We start from the raw sequence: 19,375 nt of genomic DNA, 5'->3' as shown, positions 1-19,375 counted from the left end.
TTGTATGGGCAGAAGAATACATATTGGTTTAAACTGATAAAGAAATTTTTTATTTTTTGGAGATATTTATTATAGCAAAAAGTAAAAAAAAATATTGTTTGTTTTTTTTCAAAATTGTCCGTCTTTTTTTTTTGTTTATAGCGCAATAAAAATAAAAACCGCAGAGGTGATCAAATACCACCAAAAGAAAGCTCTATTTGTAGGGGCAGAAGAATACATATTGGTTTAAACTGATAGACATTTTTTTTTATTTTTTTTTTTTTTTTGTAGATATTTATTATAGCAAAAAGTAAAAAAATATTGTTTTTTTTTTTTTTTAAATTGTCCGTCTTTTTTTTGTTTATAGCGCAATAAAAAAACAAAAACGCAGAGGTGATCAAATACCACAAAAATAAAGTTCTATTTATGGGGGGGGGGGGGTGGGGGAGATGTCAAATTTTGTTCGGGTATGGCGTTGCGCAATTGTCAGTTAAAGCGACACGGTGCCGTATCGCAAAAAATGGCCTGGTCATTAAGGGGGGGGGGGAAATCTTCTGGTCTTTTAAGTGGTTAAGCTTTGACAATAAAACCTGGAAGCTGACTGTTTTCTATGAAGAGCTGCACCGGATCTAACTTTTTTTAAAAATTTTTTATTTTTATTTTTTACAGGTTCCTTGTGCAGCACTGATGTAGCACAACCATGTAAAATGCAGATCTTCGATGAAACAAGTAAGACAACAAAATTCAATCCAAATGCTTTCATTTTTTAACATATACATAACTGGAGAAATAATCCTTTTGTGATATTTGCTTGATGGTATCGGTTAAAGGTTACACACACACAATTATCTGTTGGATATGAACTGAGTCGGGGACACGCACGGCGTTCCTGCGGAGCGTCTCCAATTTTTTAATCCTGGTTATCCAGATGGTTGTCCTTGTAACTACATCAATATAATTGCCGGTAAATTTGGCTTCCGAATGGTCCTGTGTCTGTGTGTTCCGCGAGTCTCTCTGAAAGCCACATACAGGATTTTATTTTATTGCACACATGCGTTTTGCTTTTTATTTATTTTTTTCTCTTTTTTTTTTTTTTATTGTCACATATGAAAAAGTATACAACGAGCATTTGAAAGTTGACATATTCACACATACACGAAAATACTATTCCAAGAATAGGAAAAGAATCATAATTCTCAATCCTATACATTTCCAATCCCTACACTGGCTCCCAATCACCCAGCGAATTAAATTCAAAATGCCAACCACAACATACAAAGCCCTTGTACACATGGTCGGACATTCCGATGGAAAATGTCCGATCGGACCGTGTTGTCGGATAATCCGACCGTGTGTGGGCTCCATCGGACTGTTTCCGTCGGAATATCCGACGGACCAAGTTTTCCAGCTTGGCTATAAAATTTTCCGACAACATGATCCGATCGGACTTTGTCTGATCATGTGTAGAGAATTCCGATCGGACAAAGTGGCACGCATGCTCAGATCAAATTCCTACACCAAAGCTATTGGCTACTAGCCTGAATGTAGTCCCGTCGTAACGAAATAACATCATCACGTTCTGAATGATCGGATTTTCCGACCACTTTGTCAGACCGTGTGTATGCAACAGTTTCGGACAAAATCCGTCAGACAAAATCCGACGGATTTGGTTGTCGGAATGTCCGACCGTGTGTACAAGGGCAAAGCCATTCACAACTTTGCCCCGAGCTACGTCACCAATCTTGTCTCCAGATATCACCCAAATCGCCCCCTCCGCTCTTCTCAAGACCTCCTACTCTCTACTCCCATGCTTGTCTCCAGGATTCCTCCAGAGCCTCTCCCATCCTCTGGAACTCGCTACCTCCACCTGTCCGGCTAACTTCTACTCTCGCTACCTTCAGGCTCGGTTCACACAGGGGCAGCGCGACTTGCAGCGCGACTCAGACGCGACCTGCACACGACTTAAGCGGCGACTTGCAAAACGACTTCTGTATAGAAGTCAATGCAAGTCGCCTGAAGTCGCTCCAAAAGTAGTACAGGAACCTTTTTTCTAAGTCGGAGCGACTTGAGTCGCTCCTATTAGAACGGTTCCATAGTACAGAACGGAGCGCGACTTGTCAGGCGGCGAAGTCGCCTGGACAAGTCGCCCCTGTGTGAACCGAGCCTCAGGCGATCCCTGAAAACTCATCTCTTCAGGAAAGCCTATCACATCTCCAACTAATCTCATACCACTTCCATCAGCTCATCGCCCCACAGTTACCTGTGTTAATTTTGTCAACTAAAACAACTAAAACATTTTAGTAGACTAAAACTAAAACAATTGAAATGACTAAAATACGACTAAAACTAAAATGGCATTTTAGTCAAAAGACTAATGCCCTGAACACATGGTCGGACTTTCCGACGGAACGTGCGATCAGATCTTGTTGTCGGAAAAAATCCGATCATGTGTGGGCTCCATCTAACTTTTTTTTCCATCTGAATTTCCAACACACAAAGTTTGAGAGCAGGATCGAAAATGCTCAGAATAAATTACGAGACGAAAGCTATTGGCTACTGGCCCTCTTTATAGTCCTGTCGTACGCGTTTTACGTCACCGCGTTCTGAACGATCGGATTTTCTGACAACTTTGTGCGACCGTGTGTATGCAACACAAGTTTGGGCCAAAATACGTCGGGGAAAAAATCCAATGGATTTTGTTATCGGAATGTCCGACCGTGTGTACGGGGCATAAGACTAAAACTAAATTGAAATTTGACTTCAGAATTAACACTGGTCTGTAGTGCATGTTCATACCTCAATACCTTAAATAATATATGTGGTTTTTCACTCCAGCACTATATAATGAGTTTGGAAATGAATGAATGAATGAAATACTTGTATAGCGCACAATGCGAACTGAATCGCCTCTAGGAAATTGTAAAGAAATGTTAACTAATGCATTACAATTTAACCACTTCCCGACCAGCGCACGACGATGTAGGTCGACAGAATGGCACGGGCAGGCATATTGGCGTACAGGTACGTCCAATATTCAATGCCGCCCTGCCATCGGGAGCGCGCCGCCGCCGGCGCGCTCCCGCGCTGGTTGGGACCCCCGTGAGTCCGGTCGCGGGACCCGCGGACTCGATCGCCGCGGGCATCCCCGCGATCGTCTCACGGAGCGGCCGAATGGAGGAAATGCCGTGTAAACAACATTTCTCCATTCTGCCTAGCAACTAGTGACACTGATCTCTGCTCCATGTGATTGGAGCAGAGATCAGTGTTCACTAAATGAAAGCTCAACCCCCCCACAGTTAGTAACACACCCCTAGGAACACTTAACCCCTACACTGCCACCCACTGGTTAACCCTTTCACTGCCAGTGTCATTTACACAGGAATCACTGCCTTTATATAGCAGTGATTGCTGTATAAATGACAATGGTCCCAAAAATGTGTCAAAAATGTCCGATGGGTCCCCCACAATGTCGCAGTCACAATAAAAATCGCTGATCGCCGCCATTACTAGTAAAAAAAAAATAATAAAAAATTATTAATAAAAATGCTATAAAACTATCCCCTATTTTGTAAACGCTATAACTTTTGCGCAAACCAATCAATAATCGCTTATTGCGATTTTTTTTTACCAAAAATATGTAGAAGAATACGTATCGGCCTAAACTGAGGGAAAAAAATGTTTTTTTATATATTTTTGGGGGATATTTATTATAACAAAAAGTAAAAAATAATGCGTTTTTTTCAAAATTGTCGCTCTATTTTTGTTTATAGCGCAAAAAATAAAAACCGCAGAGGTGATCAAATACCACCAAAAGAAAGCTCTATTTGTGGGAAAAAAAGGACGTCAATTTTGTTTGGGAGCCACTTCGCACGACCGCGCAATTGTCAGTTAAAGTGACGCAGTGCCGAATCGCAAAAAGTGGTCTGGTCTTTGACCAGCAAAATGGTCCGGTCTGCAAGTGGTTAATTACACCCATTAGATTTTAGATGACTAAAACGTAGGACATTTTAGTCAACTAAAATGTACTGGAGATTTGGTCGACTAAATACGACTAAAACTAAAACAATTTCAGAAGACTAAAATGGGACTAAAACTGAAATGCCATTTTAGTCCTAAGACTAATGCCGCGTACACACAACAGGACTTTTCAACAGACTAGGTCCGACGGTCTTCTGAACGAAACGGACTTGGCCACACATGCGACTGGACTAAGTTTGTTCGAAAGTCCATTCGTTCTGAACGTGATGACGTAAGACGGGACTAAACAAGGAAGTTCAATAGCCAGTAGCCAATAGCTTCCCTTGCGTCGTATTTGGTCCGTCGGACCAGCACACAGACGAACAGTTTTCCAGATTTTTAGTCCGTCGAACTTGAGCCCGTCGAAGAGATTTGAAACCTGTTTTATTTCTAGGTCCGTCTGCATTTTTCTGGACAAAAAAAGTCCGCTGGGGCCCCACACACGATCGAATTGTCCGACGGATTCTGGTCCGCCGCACCAAGTCTGCCAGAAAGTCCGATCGTGTGTACACGGCATTAGACTAAAACGAAATCAATATTTGCTGCCAAAATTAACACGGACAGTTACAACCTTTTTGTACCACCTGTCCCACCCTATTAGATTGTAAGCTCTTCTGAGCAGGGCCCTCTTAATCCTCTTTGTATTTTATTGTATTATAACAGTATTGTCTCCCTTTTATATTGTAAAGTACTGCGTAAACTGTGGGCGTTATATCAATCCTGAATAATAATAATAATACATTTCTTATCCCTTTCACATATGACCTTAAACAGGGGCGTAACTATAGGGGGTGCAGCAGTCGCGACCGCAACTGGGCCCTGTGATGCAGGGGGCCCATGCAGCCCCCTCTACATATGGCCGGCAGCAGCATAGGCAGCTAGGGGTACCAGTGCACCATGCACACGGGTGGCTGGAGGTGGAGGGTGACTAGCAGAGCTCGACTATCGCACTGGCTGCTCTTTAGTTGTGCATTCCCCGCATGACCTGTGTCCTCAGCCGGCTCCTCAGAGTACCCCTCCCCTGCTCCATGCATTGCTGCTCAATCCGATGTCTGTTCTCCCCAGCCAGAGACCCCCCCCCCCCCCCGAGTCCGGCCCACACTGCACTGCATACTTCTCCCGGGTAAACAAACTTTAAGAACACAGATGCAGTGCAGTCCTATGAGAGCCGGCTCCCCAGAGGACACTGCAGGCTTGTCTGCCAGCCCCCCTCCTCCCCCGTCACAGATGAAAGGTCTTTCTGGGAGATATGCTGATCGCCCGTCCAGCACACTGGATGGAGCCCAGGCCAACATGGATGAGTGCGTGGCCTGCAGCTTGGTCATGGTGAGTGAGAGGAACCCAACCCCCACACACCATTACATACCCCCTCCATCTCCCCCTGGGGACAGGGACCCCTTCTCACCTGGGGGCAGTAACTTCATATGCCCTGGAGAAAAGGACCTCATCTATTCTGGGGACGGGGACCCCATCCTGCCTAGGGACAGTACCCCAATGGGGCACCTAAAAATAAAAAAATAATAATAAAAATAAATACTGATACCAGTGGTGGAACTACAGGGCTCACAAAGGTCATACCTGTGACCACGCCCTGGAGTTCCACCGCTGGACTCGGAGGGAAGGGCCCTGGCTGGGGTTCAGGGGGGCCCTTCATGGTTTCTTGCATCGGGGCCCTGAAGGTTCTAGTTACGCCACTGACCTTAAACACATGTAAAAATATGACACGGAACATAAAATAAAAACAAAGAATAATAACTAAAAAACAAAAAAACAACTCCACTTAAACAAACCCAAACATGTTACCAGAGTGTACTCCCCTCCTCCCTAATTAAAGTCAATGTTTATTAATGTTCTTATATCAAACCAAGGCTGAAGAAAAAAGGTCCCGGGGACCCCACAGAGTAACACCGGAACTGCCCCCCAAGTGCCTCAGATGTTGGAGCCCATTCCTACCCTATCTATGGGTTTATAGCCAGAGTATCAGAAGAGTCTACCCCTCTATACCATGTTCTTCTAAATTTCTTTGAGCATCCTCTAGCCTCCCTATGTCATCTCATTTAGTATAACTATTTTTTTCCAAGCTATTCAAGAATTGCTGGCAATATAAAAGTTAGCCAAAAAAATGGCGTGGGATCCCCCCCCTATCCATACGAAACCCTTCAGGTCTGTAATAGATTTTTATGGGAACTCCACGCCAAAATTAAATGAAAAATGTGTAGAGACCCCCCAAAATTCATACTAGACCATTATCTGAGCATGGCAGGAAAGGGAGGGGACAAGCAAGCACCCCCCTCTCCTGAACCACCCCCAAACACACACACACAATGAACCTTGTCCCCATGTTGATGGGGTCAAGGGCTTCTTCCCCACAGCCCTGGCCAGTATTTGGGGGGGGATCTGCAGAAGGGGGGGCTTGTTTGGAATGTGGAAGCCTCCTTTAACACGGGAGAGCCCGGGATACTGCCCCCCCCCATGTAAATGAGTATGGGGTACATACTTCCACTACCCATTCACCCAAAAAGTGTGTAAAAACACAACATGAGTTTTTGACAAGTCCTTTATTAAAAAATAAAAAAAACAATGTCCACGGATCTAGATCGATCGCCAATCATGACACTCACCGCACCTCTGGACCCAAAATTAAAAAAAAAAGTCTCCGCTCACGCTGAAGGCATGTTGGGCCGCTGACGTCCTGGAGGGGGTGGGGTGCCACCAGGTGATGTTGCCGGGTGGCCCCACCCCTTAGCTATTTAGGAACTGTCAGATGGGGATCTGACAGTTCCTAAATAGCTAAGGGGTGGGGCCACCCGGCAACATCACCTGGGATCTGACAGTTCCTAAGTAGCTAAGGGGTGGGGCCACCCGGCAACATCACCTGGTGGCACCCCACCCCCCTCCAGGACGTCAGCGGCCCAACATGCAGCGGATGATGTCACATTGGGGGGGCGTTGTCACCAGGTGACGTTGCCAGTGGCCCCACCCCTTACCTATTAAAGAACTGTCAGACAGCAGAGCAGGCAGATGGTGTGAGCAGGGCTCTTTTTTTTTTCTGATCTGGCAGGCATCGTGATTGACGATGGATCTACACTTTTAGTAAAGGACTTGTCAAAAACTTGTGTCGTGCTTTACTCATTTTTTTGGCAAACTGGTAGGGGTACCTACTCATTCATCTGGGGGGGGGGGGGGTCTGGGGGCCCCTTGTTAAAGAGGGCTTTCAGATTTCGAAAAAAGCCCTCCACCCGCAGACTCCCACAACCACCAGCCAGGGTTGTGAGCAAGAGGCCCTTGTCCCCAAAAAACACGGGACAGGGTGCCTTTGGGGGGAGCCCCTTGACCAAATGACCCCCCTATGTTGAGGGCATGTAGCCTGGTATGGTTGAGGAGTGGGGGCGCGTCCCCCCTTTCCTGACCTGCTGGACTGCGTGCTCGGATAAGGGGGGGACCCCAAGACTTTAGAGACAACATTTTGTACACCATTAGCAGGCAGCAATAAGATTATTTACTTCTATCATCTGGCTAGTCACATGTATATGAAATGCTCCCACGTGTTATTTTATGACTTTACATAGATAATGTTGATTCCCTTTTAGGAAACTAGTGTTTGCAGCTGTGAGTTAATTTAGGAGAGAGGGCAATGAGCGGTGTGCAGCTGAATTGATATCTCGTGTTTATCTAGCTATGAATTGTGCGTCTGGCATGAGATGGGGTGAGCGAGCTGTTATGACCTTTGCGAATAAACACGCCATGATGCGGAATCATGATGAGGACTATGAGGGATCATTACATCTAATTAAAGTGGAGGTAGAACACAACAATACATTTCCGTATTTCTAAGCATTAGACAAGACTGGAGGTGATCCTGACAGTTCCATTACGGGAGAACTCAATGCATGTAGAGGTGAAGATGTCTTCATGTACACCTCACACAGGACGCACTTGAAGCCGCAAATCTGCCAGGTAGGGATGAGCTTGGTGTTCGAGTCGAACGCATGTTCGACTCGAACACCGGCTGTTCGCCCGTTCGGCGAAGCCAGAACTCTGTGGGCCATGCACACCAATGCACTGCGCCATCGCAGTGCATTGCTGGCTCATGACTGGCCAAGCATGCACTTTGACCCCGCATGCTTGGCCAATCACAGCGCCGGCAGTGAAGAGAGCCATAATTGGCCACAGGCAATTATAGCTCAGGGGGCTTAGTACAAGCCCCACACTATATAAGGCAACCAGCGCAGCGGCCTTGTGTAGTGTGTTCCGGCGTGCAGGGAAAGAGCTAGATAGGCAGGGACAGTGTGTTCTTTTCTCAGGCATCTTAAAGTTAAACTGGTGTTGTGTGCCTCCAGCACAATATACACCTGTATCTACCATGTATTGCTGGTGTTCTCTAATACAGCCATCTGCAGGAGTTAGTGTGTGTTGTGTGCCTCTAGCACAGTATACACCTGTATCTACCCTTTATTGCTGGTGTTTTGTAATACAGGCATCTGCAGGAGTTAGTGGGTGTTGTGTGCCTCCAGCACAGTATACACCTGTATCTACCCTTTATTGCTGGTGTTTTGTAATACAGGCATCTGCAGGAGTTAGTGGGTGTTGTGTGCCTCCAGAACAGTATACACCTGTATCTACCCTTTATTGCTGGCGTTCTTTAATACAGGCATCTGCAGGAGTTGGTGGGTGTTGTGTGCCTCCAGCACAATATACACCTGTATCTACCCTTTATTGCTGGTGTTCTCCAATACAGGCATCTGCAGGAGTTAGGGTGTGTTGTGTGCCTCGAGAACAACACAGTATACACCTGTATCTACCCTTTTTTGCTGGTGTTCTCTAATACTGGCATCTGCAGGAGTTAAAGTGGGTGTTGTGTGCCTCCAGCACAATATACACCTGTATCTACCCTTTATTGCTGGTGTTCTATACTAAAGGCATCTGCAGGAGTTAGTGGGTGTTGTGTGCCTCCAGCACAGTATACACCTGTATCTACCGTTTATTGCTGGTGTTCTATAATAAAGGCATCTGCAGGAGTTAGTGGGTGTTGTGTGCCTCCAGCACAGCACAGTAAACACCTGTATCTACCCTTTATTTCTGGTGTTCTTTAATACAGGCATCTGCAGGAGTTGGTAGATGTTGTGTGCCTCCAGCACAGTATACGCCTGTATCTACCCTTTATTGCTGGTGTTCTATAATACAGGCATCTGCAGGAGTTAGTGGGTGTTGTGTGCCTCCAGCACAGTATACACCTGTATCAACCCTTTTTTGATGGTGTTCTCTAATACAGGCATCTGCAGCCTTTACAGTGGGTGTTGTGTGCCTCCAGCACAATATACACTACCCAATTGATGGTTTTCCTATCTCCCTTCAGGCCATTACTATGTCTGGAAGGCCAACAAGGAGAGGCAGACAGTCACGAGCCAATAAAAGAGGGCAAGCAGGCTCTGTGTCTAGAGACAACAGTACTGGTCGTGGACGTGGTGCATCGTCATCGGCACGTGGCCATGGGACACGCTTGTCCTTATTTTCGGAAGCTGGACGTGTTGAGCTGCATCATGCCGAAGACTTGGTAGAGTGGATGACCAAGCCCTCTTCATCCTCCTCATCCTCTCTCACCCAGGCTCAGGGTACTAGTAAAGCAGCTGCCAACACGTTCTCTTCCCTTGTCTCAATGTCATCAGTCACTCCTTTCCTAGACCCACCATGTCCTCCTGAGGAGTCCCCCGAACTGTTTGAGCACAGTGTTGGGTACATGCTCCAGGAGGATGCCCAGGATTTTGAAGGCTCTGATGATGATTCCCAGCTAAAGGAAGGCAGTAGCGTGAGCGCAGAGAGAGGGTATGCTCAAGAAGGACAGCAATCTGCGCTAGTTTGTTTGGGGGACAGGACCCACACTGGGGCAGATATTTTGTCAGCTCTGTAGGGGCAGGCCGAGAGGTGGTTTACGCCATGCCAGCTTAAGCCAGGAATGGTGGTTTGCGACAATGGCACCAACCTCCTCTCTGCCCTCTGACAGGGACAACTGACCCATGTGCCCTGTGTAGCTCACGTCCTTAACCTGGTGGTGCAGCGGTTCTTGGGCAGGTACCTGGGCTTACAGGATGTCCTGAGGCAGGCCAGGAAAGTCTGTGTGCATTTCCGCCGATCATTTAATGCCAGTGCTCGGCTGGCTGAGCTCCAAAAGGAGTTGAACCTGCCCAAGAACCGCCTTATATGTGACATGCTGCAGCGGTTACACACGCAACAGAGGGCCATCAATGAGTACCTGTGCGACTATGGCATCAGGACAGGGTCAGGGGAGCTTGGTTTTTTCACTACGCCAGTGGGGCATGATCAGGGATGCATGCACTGTCCTGTCACCGTTTGAGGAGGCCACAAGGATGGTGAGCAGTGACCGTGCATGCATCAGTGACACTGTACCTCTTGTCCACCTGTTGGAGCATACGCTGCGTGGAATAATGGACCGGGCACTTGAGGCAGAACAGAGGCAGGAAGAGGAGGACTTCCTTGCCTCTCAAGGCCCCCTTTATCCAGACAGTGTTCCTGTTGTCCCACCCATCACACAGGAAGAGGACGAGGAGGAGGAGGAGGCTTGTGTCAGCATGGAGGTGGAGCCTGGCACTCAGCATCAGCAGCAGCAGCAGTCTTTTAGGGATGATTTACATTCACAATAAACACGTGGACTTGTACGTGGCTGGGAGGAGGTGGCTGCGTATCATTTTGTCCTTAGTGACCCAGAGGACTCCGGACCGAATGCCTCAGCTAACCTACGCTGCATGGCCTCCCTGATCCTGCAAAGCCTGCGGAAGGATCCTCCTATATTTCGGATCAAGGAGAGGGACCATTACTGGCTGGCCACTCTCCTTGATCCACGGTACAAGGGTAAGGTTGCCGACCTTATCTTGCCATTGCAGAGGGAGCAGAGCATGATACATCTCCGGGAGGGCTTGCAGAAAGGTCTGTGCAACGAGTTCCCAGAGATTGGGAAGTTAAAAACTCCTGGTCCTCGACAATGTGTTGCTGAGGCTTAGGTCAGTCACAGAAGGAGCGGTGGAGAAGGTGGCCGTCTGACCGATGCATTCAGACAATTTTTTAGTCCGCAGCCCCAAGGTATGATCAGTTCCAGCAACCATCGCCAGCGTCTGATTTACATGGTGCAGGAATACCTAGGGGCAAGGTCAGACTTGGACACCTTTCCCACTGAAAATCCTCTGGCTTACTGGGTCTTGAGGATGGATCACTGGCCAGAGCTTGCACAGTATGCAATTGAGCTACTGGCCTGTCCTGCATCTAACGTTCTTTCAGAACGCACCTTCAGTGCTGCTGGTGGCTTTGTAACCGATCACAGGGTGTGCCTGTCCACCGACTCGGTTGATCGACTGAACTTCATAAAGATGAATCAGTCTTGGATCACCACCAGCTACCAAGCACCTGAAGCTGATGTTAATGAATAATTTTTTTTTTTTAAATGTCACATCCCTTCAAGACTGCCTATGCTGATTGACTGTCCTGTTATGTTGACTGACTATCCTCTTCCTCCTCAATGATCCTGCTGATATCTTGGAAGAACATTTTAGATTCTGGGTGATGCCACCAGCCCAATTTTTCAGCCCCTGTTTAACAGGGGCGTGTAATTACAATTTTTGATGCAATGCTTTGCAGCAGGGCTCATTCCTGCACCACAACTAGAGTATATGGGAGAGGTTGCAGTGTCGTGGCACCAGCACCAGTGCCTAAAGCCCAATTTTTCAGCCCCTGTTTAACAGGGGCATGTAATACAATTTTTGATGCAATATTTTGCAGCAGGGCTTATTCCTGCACTCCAACTAGAGTATATGGTAGAGGTTGCAGTGTCGTGGCACAAGCACCAGTGCCTAAGGCCCAAAGGGGCTGGTAATAGGTAGGGGGGGCTACCCATGCCATTTTTCTCAATGATTTTCATCCATATTTCCGGAACCAGATATTGCATTAAAACCGCAAGCAGTTTTAAATGACTTTTTCTGCGTTAGAAATGTCATTTTGTGCAGAGACTGTTCTAAACACGGGAAACGCGTGGCACTTCACAGGCATACTATAGACACCCCCCAGGCACGATATTTAAAGGAATATTTCACTTTAATCGTCATTCAAATTAGTGTTCCCGAAAAAAAAGGCAGTTTAAAAAAAAAAAAAATTGGCATTGACCCATGTCCCCTGGGGCAGGAGCCAGGTCCCCAAAACCCTTTTTAGGACAGTATCTTTCATATTAGCCATTAAAATTAGCACTTTTTATTTCAAACTTTTGAGTCCCATAGACTTCAATGGTTCGCACAAATTTTCAGTCCGTTCAAAAGTTCTGGTGCGAACCGAACCGGCGGGTGTTCTGCTCATCCCTACGGCCAGTATAACATTTAAATCTCAACTTTATGCAGAAGAACAAATAAATTTTTTTTATGAATGCCAACCTCAGCAACATAAATGGTCTGGGTCCTGTTCCCATGATAGAACCTTGGAAGCTCCACCGCCCCATCAGAAGTTCCTACAGCTCGTCCTGGTCAATGGACTCTGGTGTTCTTCATGCAGTGACATCATTTGTGCTGAAGGCTGCGCTGGACTGACTGGATCAGTCATTGGTAACAGGTGGGTGATTGTGTGGGTGAGATGTCCCTCCGGTGGGGTGGGCCCAATGGTTGATACTGGCAGTGAGCCCTCTTAGGATTTGGGCTGCTGCCTTTTTGATATGGACTCGAGTTCCGCCCCACCCCCCACCCAAAAAAAATATACAAAATAAGTCAGCAGCTACAAATTCTATAGCTGCTGCCTTTTACTATTAGGGCACTTAACCTGTCTAGGCATCCAGAGGTGTCCTTACCCGTGCTCATTCTTGAATCGGCTTTTGAGTGCTGGCACCACCATCTTGGCTAAGGAAAACCGACAGTGAAGCCTTGCAGGTTCACATCTGGTTTACTAGTGCGGCAAACTGGGCCAGAAAGTGGGAGCGGGCACCTGTCAAAACTAGGTACCCGCCCCCCCCAAAAGGTGCCAAATGTGGCAGCGGAGGGGGGGGGGGCAGACAAATGGAGCTTCCTCTTTTTGGTGGAGCTCCGCTTTAAGGTCGTTTCCACATGCAAACTTGGAACAGAAAAAAGAAGCCCCCGGTGTTTAAAAAAAAAAAAAATACAAGTTTGATGGTAGATCAAAGGGCATTTATTGAAAGTAGCGACAAGTACATCAAACCAACGTGTTTCGGGAGAGAGGATCTCCCTTCTTCAGGGTTATGGAACAAGTATGGGAAATATACAGAAAACCGCTATATAAATATGAGAACAGGTATACCTGTATGCACAAATGTTTCGCCTTTCATTCCTATTTTAAACTGTGTGGGTTGTTTTGGAAGTTGAGGGTTTACATTGACTTTAAAGTGGCTCTAAAGGCAGAAGGTGTGCAGCTCCTCCCCCCAGCACCTCCTTTATACTTACATGAGCCCCGGCTAAATCCAGCGATGTGCTTGAGAGCTGCAGCTCTCCTGGGTCTCTCTCTCTCTCCTCATTGGCTCACATAGCAGCAGGGACCATTGGCTCCTCCTGTCGTCAATCACAGCAACTAATGCGAAGAGCGCAAGGGGTGGGGCAAATCTGCATTCTGTGTGTAAATGGACAATGGCCATTTACAGGAGCACGGCTCGGGAGTGAGCCTGCTCTAGTGCCCCCATGACAAGCAGCTTGCTTTTGGGGGTGCTCGGAAGGGGGGGACCCCAGAGCGCTGGCGGGGGGACCAAAAAAAAAAGGAGAGGATCGGAGCTTCTATATGAAAAACGATTGCACAGAGCAGGTAAGTATAACATGTTTGTTATTTAAAAAAAAAAAAGAATTAAACCTTTCGAACAACTTTATCTCCCGGCATTACCAGAAACTGTAATATCACTTTTTCAGAGGGGTGACCTTTATAAATGGGGGCTGTAGACACACTTTCATTATTTCAGCGGCAACCTGCAATCTGCTGACACCCCTTCACACCTGAACACCATACAGTGCCGTATGTTGGCAAACATGGCCGCTATTAACTAAGAGAAGATCAAAGTATTTAGTGGTTGATGAAATGTGACTAATAATTCTACTAGTGGACCTGCCGCCAGAATAATGAGGGTTTTAAAGATGAGCAGATCTGACCGCAGGTTTATATATATATATATATATATATATATATATATATATATATATATATATATATATATATATATATATATATATATATATATATATATATATATATATATATATATATAGCAGTGATGGGCTCGTACTAAGGATGGTGAGTTCCCATGTAGCTCTCCACTATAATCTATCACCAGGTAGGGAGATACTGTGTACAACAATTAAAGGGTGACTCTGGATAAAGGAGGATGTTCTCTTTTTTTATGTTTCTTTTAAGTCTAAATATGAATGGTCCCTGTCAGGGAACTCACCGTACGTATGCCCGTCCCCATATAGCTGCAGTTCCCCTTTGTTCCAGGCGCCATGCGCGGTGTCCCCGTCAGAGGCGTACGAGTTCCAGGACGAACGGACGTATGCTAATCTGAACACGTGGATGTACGCCAATCCGAACACACGGAGACACCCGCGCAAACTGAACGGATGTACGTATTCACGCACGGACGGCCACTTCCACCAATCCTGGCTCACTTCCCTCTATATACACAGGATCCTGGCCTGACACCAGTGCTGGATCGTCTTCAGCTATTCCTGCAAGACCTGATCGTTGTTCCTGTGACCTTGATCCTGTGAACCTTGTTCCGTGACCTTGCTCCTGTGATCCTTGTTCCTGTGACCCGTTCCTGATATCCTCTCCTTGGATACCCCGTGTACTATCTCCCGGACTACCTTTGACCTCGGCTTGGACTTTCGACTTTGGCTTGTCTCCTGATTCGGTACCTCATTTGCTAACACGTTACCAGACCCCCTGCTCGTCTTTGACCACGCACCTGCCTTCTGTTATTGTACCGCATTGCCCGCCAGTTGCCGACCTTGCCTGTTTTAGACACGTAGTGCTTCCTGCACTCCTGCTGGACTTCCGCTGCCTACCTCCGTGATCAGTCAACACCTCTTCTACCGTGAGGACCCAGCGTCTCCGAAGTCTTCAACTTCCACCTGCAGGCACCTGCACCCTTTCGTTGTCCTCACGCTCGCTGTTCCCATCTCCAGGGGCGTGGAGACCGGAAGCGTGCGAGAGGCCACCCTCAGCAGTCTGACTCCGCTGTAAGGTACGTGACAGTCCCTGACAGCCAGTCCTTCTGTTTGTTTTGGTAATATATTATCTGCTTTACCCCGAAGACGTTTACGTTGTTTTCTGCTTCTACAATAATCCAGGTCCTGCCTTGCCAGACTAATCACTTCCCTGCCTATCCTCTGTGTCTGCCATGGCATCGGCTGTGCCCATTATGAGGGGTTCCCACCATCCCTGTGCTGAGTTCCCGGGTCTGTACTACTGCTGTGCCCATCATGAGGGGTTCCCACCACCCCTGTGCTGAGTTCCCGGGTCTGTACACCTTCTGTGTCCATTATGAGGGGTTCCCACCATTCCTGTGCTGATTTCCCAGGTCTGTACACCTGCTGTGCCCATTATGAGGGGTTCCCACCAGCCCCCTGCTGAGTTCCCGGATCTGTACACCTGCTGTGCCCATCATGAGGGGTTCCCACCATCCCTGTGCTGAGTTCCCAGGTCTGTACACCTGTTGTGCCCATTATGAGGGGTTCCCACCATCCCTGAGCTGAGTTCCCAGGTCTGTACACCCGCTGTGCCCATTATGAGGGGCTCCCACCATCCCTGTGCTGAGTTCCCGGGTCTGTACCCCTGCTGTGCCCATTATGAGGGGCTCCCACCATCCCTGTGCTGAGTTCCTCGGTCTGTACACCTTTTGTGTCCGTTATGAGGGGTTCCTACCATCCCTGAGCTGAGTTCCCAGGTCTGTACACCTGCTGTGCCCATTATGAGGGGTTCCCACCACCCCTATGCTGAGTTCCCGGGTCTGTACCCCTGCTGTGCCCATTATGAGGGGCTCCCACCATCCCTGTGCTGAGTTCCTCGGTCTGTACACCTTCTGTGTCCATTATGAGGGGTTCCCACCATCCCTGTGCTCAGTTCCCAGGTCTGTACACCTGCTGTGTCCATTATGAGGGGTTCTCACCATCTTTTCTGAATTTTGTGTTTTATTTGATATAATGATGAATGTAACAGCAGGACACACAAAGGTGGTTTAGGGCGTCCAAAACTTCCAGATGTCCAGGAGCAGAATCAGGAATAACGATGGGGACAGCTCACTGTGGGAACATCCAAGACATAGAAAGCCAAGTGATTATTTATTCCTCCAGGATCTAGCCCAAATCATCACTCTTGGGTGGACTGACCCTTTAAAGTGGTTGTACAAACCACTTTGACCTACAGGTAAGCCTAAATTAAGGCTTACCTGTAGGTCCAAGAAATATCTCCTAAACCGTATAGTGTCGGGCTCCCGTGCGCATGCGCGGGAGTGACGTCATCGCTGCTCCGGCGAATCACAGCGCCGGAGCAGCGAGACCCACCAAGAAGATGGGCGCTCTGAACTACAGGGGACAGCGGTGACTTCGCTGGCTCCTGTGTCAGGTAAGTGACACATAATGGACATTATGCTTTACCTTTGCAGGGAAACAAAGAGGAAGTAAATTCATCAGGATTTACTTCCTCTTTAAGTGAATGAAGATGAATAGTTGGCAGAGAATGCAGACATGGTCAAACCTCTGGAAGTAATTGTATAGAATACTCACCCACAGAAATTGTTTCATTATTCTCGGCAATGATACACTCAGAGGAAACATGGGGCCAATGAGACGCTGCATGCCCGAGTCCTTCCTTGCAGATGGATTCCCTTTGAAAGAAGTTCTAAATAATCGGAGCGAAGGCTCAGCTGGCGTACAGACGATATTGATTGCCGCCCGGCTTTCACCGTGCGCCCAGCGGTATTTCATCTGAATGGAATTCTGTGTTCAGGAAATTGTTACAGCGTGGCATAATGAAATAAACTCCTTCTACTCTCTCAAGGACAGCGATGTCCAGCGAATCTTCATCCTGGGAAAGTAATTAAAGTTAGTTTTGTCTGCAGTTCCCAATGCCCAACTCGAAACTGATGACCGTCCGATTGGACAGATTGGCATACTTTGGGGGGGGGGGGGAGGGGGCCTTGTGCTCTGTGGGAGCGACAAACTTTGTCTGCTAGAAAAGAATCACAGATATCGTAACATTTAGGAGGCCCTTGGATTCAGGATCAGTTTCCATTAGCGTCTGCAGGGGGCATAGTGGGGCTTACAGTTCCATCCAAGATGGTGATTCGCTCTCGTGCCCCAAATCTAGTATTTAAAAATCTCCATAGGTGACGCTTTAAAAGCCTTTACAGGTTACAAGTCTAGAGTTACACATGAGGTCTGGTGCTAGAACTGTTGCTCACGCTATAATATTTGCGGCAATATCTCACATGTGTTGTGCGATCACTATTTCCATATGCATGTATGGCCAAGGTAGGTGCTCACCTTTGCGCATGAACAGGGGAAACAGGGGTGCTTTTAATTTAATTGAATTAAATTTTATAACACTTTCTCTTTAAAAAAATATTATAAATGTTATTGCTATAACTAGGGATGAACATCCTTTGTAAAAGCATGGGCCTCTTTATGGACATATGTGGGGTCTATTAGACCCCAGATCACTCCTCTGCCCTCAAAAGCATTTGATCAAACCGAGATTGGCTTGATAAGATGCTGTTACAAGCTGGTAATGGCCAGTAGCGGCTAGGTCAGGGTTTACTAAAGTTCAGAGCTGGATGACTCATCCAGGCAGATCTCTTGTACACCCCCGCCCCCTGTTCTGGAATATTGGAGAATGTTCTAGAAACTAGAGGGCAGAGGCTAGGAGGCTTGTCATACTTAGCCAATCCAGGGGCGGTGGCCCTGGCAGGGGACTAAGTCCTTAATCCGTTCCCGACCAGCGCACGCCGATGTACATCGGCAGAATGGCACGGGCAGGCATTATGGGCGTACAGGTACGTCCATTTTTAAATGTTGCCCTGCCATTGCGTGCACGCCGCCAGCGGCGCGCTCGCGTGCCGGCCAGGGACCCTGTGAGTTCGGTTGCGGGTCCCGCGGACTCGATCGCGGCTGAACGGGGAAATGCCGTTGTAAACAGCATCTCCCCGTTCTGCCTAGCAACAAGTGACGCTGATCTCTGCTCCATGTAATTGGAGCAGAGATCAGTGTTCACTAACACAAAGCCCAGCCCCCCAGCGTTAGTAACACGCCCCTAGGAACACAACCCCTACACTGCCACTCCCTGGTTAACCCCTTCACTGCCAGTGTCATTTACACAGTAATCGGTGCATTTGTATAGCATTGATTGCTGTATAAATGACAATGGTCCCAAAAATGTCCGATGTGTCCGCCATAATGTCGCAGTCACAATAAAAATCGCTGATCGCCGCCATTACTAGTAAAAAAAAATGAATAAAAATGCCATAAAACTATCCCCTATTTTGTGAATGCTATAAATTTTGCGCAAATCAATCAATAATCGCTTATTGCAATTTTTTTACAAAAAATATGTAGAAGAATACGTATCGACCTAAACTGAGGGAAAAAATGTTTTTTTTAAATATATTTTTGGGGGATATTTATTATAACAAAAGTAAAAAAATTATGCGTTTTTTTTCAAAATTGTCGCTCTATTTTTGTTTATAGCGCAAAAAATAAAAACCGCAGAGGTGATCAAATACCACCAAAAGAAAGCTCTATTTGTGGGAAAAAAAAGGACGTCAATTTTGTTTGGGAGCCACGTCGCACGACCGCGCAATTGTCAGTTAAATCGACGCAGTGCCGAATCGCAAAAAGTGGTCTGGTCTTAAGCCAACAAAATGCTCCGGTCTGAAAGTAGTTAAATACAACACAGGCAAGTCTCTGGTGCCTCCCCCTGGTTCTGGGAGTTTTGAGAAATTTCTAGAAACTGAAGGGCGGAGGCCAGAAGAGTTGGTCTGCATAATTAGGGGAGCTTAGCCAATGCCCGGGCAGTTGGCCTGGCAGGGTGGTTGAGCCAGCCTTTAATAATGGATCAGTCTTGCCAGCAAGGGAGTTGGGTGGAAGATTGAGATGAAGTGCTGAGGGGGACTGTCGGTGGCCCTGGAGGGACCCCTGCTGGGTAGAGGCTCTACCCCGGCTGGGCTCATGTGGCTGGCCTGGAAAGATCTTACCACAGGAAAAGTTGGAGGAGCCTTTCCCAAAAGGCAGCAGGAGCCAGGAGAGGGCAGTGTGAGTACTGCACATACAAGGGGAGAGACTGCCATAGCTCTCAGTAAGATAGCAGTGTGCTTAAAGCGGCGGAAAAAAAAATAGTCAGCAGC

At 47.2% G+C, this 19,375-nt stretch overlaps 1 long non-coding RNA gene across 1 annotated transcript; it reads right to left on the bottom strand.

Annotated features, from left to right (window-relative positions):
* Positions 1-722: 722 nt before the first annotated feature.
* Positions 723-17,058, bottom strand: LOC143934943 (uncharacterized). Its single transcript, XR_013263444.1, has 2 exons — positions 16,761-17,058; positions 723-993 (listed from the first exon to the last, which is right to left on the bottom strand). It is a non-coding gene; the product is annotated as an uncharacterized LOC143934943 (long non-coding RNA).
* Between the last annotated feature and the right edge of the window lie 2,317 nt (positions 17,059-19,375).

This window comes from Lithobates pipiens, unplaced genomic scaffold (assembly GCF_037356315.1).
Source record: "Lithobates pipiens isolate NorthernLeopardFrog02 unplaced genomic scaffold, aLitPip1_a1.2 Scaffold_28, whole genome shotgun sequence".
In the NCBI taxonomy this organism is placed as follows: domain Eukaryota; kingdom Metazoa; phylum Chordata; class Amphibia; order Anura; family Ranidae; genus Lithobates; species Lithobates pipiens.
This window is presented reverse-complemented; position numbering and strand designations above follow the sequence as displayed.